The following is a 3,970-nucleotide window of genomic DNA, read 5'->3' as shown; positions in this document are numbered from 1 at the left end:
TACACCTCAAAGAAGGTTGAATAAAGCCTTGTATGTTTATAATTTCTTGAACAGCTCTGCAGAAGAACCTCATCCCCCCATTTACAGACATTTCTTGAACAACAAAAAAGCAAAATTGGAAGAACAACCCCCAGTTTTAATAAAGAATTTAGAATCAGGAAAAATAGAAAGACCATATGATCTTATAACATGGGGAAAGGTGTTTGCATGTCTCTCTACAGGTGAAGGAACCAAGTGGATTCCAGCAAAGAACGTGAAGCCGTACCACGCATCAAAGCTCATTGACGGTTCCACTTCAGCCAGTGACCCCGCGAGTGGAAGCCAAGAAGCCGGCACCCAAATGTGAACTAGGCAGAACCACTGAGAGAAGATCGTCTGCCAGAAATGGCTCAAGAAAAGAATGGAGTTTTATTATTATTTGTGCAGATGCATGTTGCTTTTACCCTTTTTTGTTTTTGCAGTGAAGCTTTACATGTAAATCAACCAAAGACAAATGTTTGGGTTGCTTTAGCCAAGTCCACAGGCTCTGACACCATCTGTTTATCCAACACAAGCCCTGACAAACCCTTCTCAACTTGTTTAGTTGGGGTGCCTTTCCCAGAAGGTTTTGGAAATGTTACTTTTGATAAATATTGGCCATATGATAATCATCACATTTCTCCAACTCCCAGCCCGAGACACCAAACTTATATTGATAATTTCAAAGTTGATAAATCTGACCTTCAAGAATTAGAAATTTTAAGCTCTTTAACTATGGACACTTGTTATGTGTTTCATTTTGTAGGAAAAAATGGCCCTCATCTAAACATCACTCCTTATCACCAGTTTATGGTAAACTCTGGAGAATCAATTGTTACAAGCATTTTGTTGCCTCAGCTAAGTTCTTCAATTGCATTGAATCAACTAAACAAATTAGGATGCTGGCTCAGTAAAGAAATAAATGACACTTCTTCTGTGATCAGTGACTTGCTGACAGATGAAGAGGCTGTCAAGCATGCCACTTCACAAAACAGAGCTGCACTTGACTATCTTTTACAAGTATGGCTGGGGAGATTTTGAAGGATTGTGTTGTATGAACCTATCTGATCATTCTGCTTCTATTCATAAGCAGTTGCAAAACTTAAGAGATTTAGCTAACCAAATTACAACAGATGAACCATCTTGGCTAGACAGTTTGTTTGATGGTTGGAGATTTACACCCTGGCTGAAGGAACTTTGTAAAATAGGCTTAATTATTCTGGTAGTGATAATTGTGGCTATAGTAGTAGTACCCTGTGTACTTCAATGTGTGCAGAAAATAATGAATAAGACAATTTCTAATGTTTTAATAGTTCAACAGAAAGGGGGAGATATTGGAGAGGATGAAAGTTTAGTAAGAAAGTTTCACAAATATGTAGGCTTGGCAGAAATGTAGAAACTGTAGAAACTGAGGATGAGATAGAAATGAAAGCAAGTTTTGATATAGAGTAAAAGATGTTTTGCTGAAACACTGGTCACTGAATAACTGAGAAGGCAAAGGCTGGAGATGAGTTGGAAGGAGATTTTTACGATTAGGACAAAGGTATGTGACCACCAACAAAGACATGTTTTTCACCAAGTAAGTAAGTCTCAAGAAAAGCATAAGTAAATAGAAAACATGTTTTTATCAAAAAGAGAGCTATCGCAGGCAAACAAGAAATGTCGATGCAGCAAGAAGAGAGGTCTGAGAATTTTCCACTCTAAGCTTAAATTGTAACATACTTACTCTTGTCATTGGATAATAATGACTATAATATGGTGATGGTAGTAGTTATGATAAGCTATAGGCAAATGTAAAGGTATTGTGTATGGTGCTTATTGGTTGTTATGTATTAAGATACTCAGCAAAGTATATAATGCTTTGTAACTTGAACAGAAACTTCAGAACAGTAACTACAGAAACTTGTAGGCTTCAGATATGCCTACAAGCTCCAGCTGACAGCTGTAGGGCTGGCTCTGGATACCCACTCCCTGAGCTGCTGTAACTTTGCCTATGCAATAAACAGCTTTCAAGAGAGCCACCTGAAGTCCAGACATCCTTCATGAACCTTTCTCCTACAGGTCTAGATGAACCACAGAAAAAGGCGTGCTGCATTTGCACCAGCTGACTAATGATGCACTATTAGATCTTTTGTATGTGCTGGCTGCCCTTACCCAAATGAACCTCAGTTACTATACCCAGTTGCTTCGAGCCCTAGAGTTGTAATTCTGCATTTTCAAAAATACCAGCACAGCTTTTCCATCAGGGCTGCCGTATGTTTTTTTTGTTGTAAGGTGTCTGCTGTTTGGAAACAGAGAACTGGTCTTGCTTGAGGCAATGTTTACTAATTTTATATAAGCTTAGAGTGATTACAGTACCTTTAAATGCCATATTTTGAGTATTTATTTTTCTTTCTTTTTCAGTATTGCTCTACAATATGTCACTGGATTGTTTTCATTTTTTCTAACCAGATGTCCAAACAAAATTTGCATGTCCCTTCCTGCCAGCAGAGCTGGCTTGTTCAGCTGGTGTTTGTTCAGCAGTGGAGGATCCTGCACTGGTGCTGAGGTCACTTCCCTCCAGTCTCACCTTCCCCCACAGCTCCTGTAGCCTACACAGGACACGCTCCATGCAGCCTCCGGCTAGAAGAGATTTCTTTCTCATACTCCACCACCAAATTAATTCCCTGCCTTTCTTTCAGTTTGGTTCCTGTGCTCAATATGCAGCCTCTCTGTCCCTCCACCTGTCAGCCCCAAAACCTTCCAGTCTCTGACAGGTCTATTTGTTCTGACTGCCTGCTGCAGTCACTGTGCTTTGATCTGGCTCCTGCCTTTACGCAACCCAGGGCTTCATTTTCCAAACCACCAATCTATTTGCTGCTGCCACTCGTATGACTTAGCCAGGTCTCGTCAGATTGATCACCTGGGGTTTTTCTTACTATTTTAACAACTTTTCCAAGAGGCCATCTTCTGCAGACCACAAGACTCTTGAAGTTCCCAAATGAAGGCCTCATAAATGCACTGCAACCCCCTCAAACCATGCCACCTGGTACCCTTGAAGTCCCACATGTTTCAGAAGCAGGCAAAACAGCTTTTGTCATCACACAGGACAAAACTTTGGGAAGCTGGATGCTTATGCCACAGCTGAATTTGAAACCTGAACTGAGCAGGGAAGAAGAACCAGGAAGAAAAGATGGAAAGTTAAGAAAGGCAATAAATACAGAAGCCCTCTGCTGCTGAGACTGCAGGTACTGTGAGTGGGCCCACCAAAACAATCACATGTGAGTATCGTACTGGTGATGAAAACATGCTGAACCTGACAGAGCTGGGAACAGACACTTCCCGGGAAGGACTCAAGATGAGAAAGCACTCTCCACTCCCTAAAGAATCAGACAAGGCCACACACTCAACATGAAGGCTTTGGGTGATTGCTTGTGACATGAAGTCACCTGCTGTGAGCCAATATGGGAAGCTCCCATCTTCTCACATTTCCTCAACACGGATAAAGGGAGATGCAGTGCTCAAAGGCTGGGCCACAGAAAATGCAGCCACAGAAGGTGTCCCTTTCAGACCCCTGGCACTACTCGCCCCTTTGTCTGCCATCTCTGGAGGCAGGGATCACATTGATCTATCCAGCGCTGCTGGACAGAAGAGAGCTCCTTCCACAAATGCAGGAAATAATGACGTTGCCTGGATGTTGCTCTGTGGGACTGTCACCCTGGTGTGACCAGATATCCCACTTTGACAGCCAGTTGGGCTTCATTTTCTGCCAGTCACTGTCACTGAGGGCTCACCTGAAGCACAGAGAATCTCTAACTGCATACTTCTTTCCTTGTCTACTTCTTGGGGGCACAAAATCAGCATAATTACCTCAGCTTTGCCCCCAAAATTGAGATGGTGCAAGGCCTTCTTAAGGGAGTGCCTCAAGTAGGGAAGTCACAGGGTGCTGAGCTGGCACCATTGCCCCACAATG

General features: G+C 42.3%; 1 protein-coding gene across 3 annotated transcripts in view; it reads right to left on the bottom strand.

The window, feature by feature from the left end:
* Positions 1-3,970, bottom strand: part of RGP1 (RGP1 homolog, RAB6A GEF complex partner 1) — a 23,999-nt gene that overhangs the window by 19,196 nt on the left and 833 nt on the right. The gene's annotated exons all lie outside the window — the stretch shown is intronic.

The sequence above is a fragment of the Corvus brachyrhynchos genome, unplaced genomic scaffold (assembly GCF_000691975.1).
Source record: "Corvus brachyrhynchos isolate BGI_N302 unplaced genomic scaffold, ASM69197v1 scaffold140, whole genome shotgun sequence".
NCBI lineage: Eukaryota > Metazoa > Chordata > Aves > Passeriformes > Corvidae > Corvus > Corvus brachyrhynchos.
The sequence above is the reverse complement of the archived record's forward strand: the minus strand, read 5'-3'. Positions and strand labels throughout refer to the sequence as shown.